Genomic DNA, 287 nt, shown 5'->3' with positions numbered 1-287 from the left:
CTGATGCATTTTATCAAACCAAACTAATGTTGTGCTTTGTGTTGTTGTGGTGAGAGGCTGCTGCGTGTGTGTTTCTGTGAACAAACCCGGGTTAAGCTTCAACTTCTGCTCTGGATCTCTGACACTGAATGCACAGACTGACACACAACACAGCCTGGTTCTATGTTGTGTGTTTTGCTTGGTGAGACAATAATATGATTTGTGTGTCATTATTAAACAGGCAGCGTGTGTCTGTGTTAAGTTGTGACTATCATCGGTTGATCTGGGCGTGTTTCCTGAATAACCAC

The sequence above is a fragment of the Stegastes partitus genome, unplaced genomic scaffold, assembly GCF_000690725.1.
Source record: "Stegastes partitus isolate 25-593 unplaced genomic scaffold, Stegastes_partitus-1.0.2 Scaffold132, whole genome shotgun sequence".
NCBI classification, from domain to species: domain Eukaryota; kingdom Metazoa; phylum Chordata; class Actinopteri; family Pomacentridae; genus Stegastes; species Stegastes partitus.
This window is presented reverse-complemented; position numbering follows the sequence as displayed.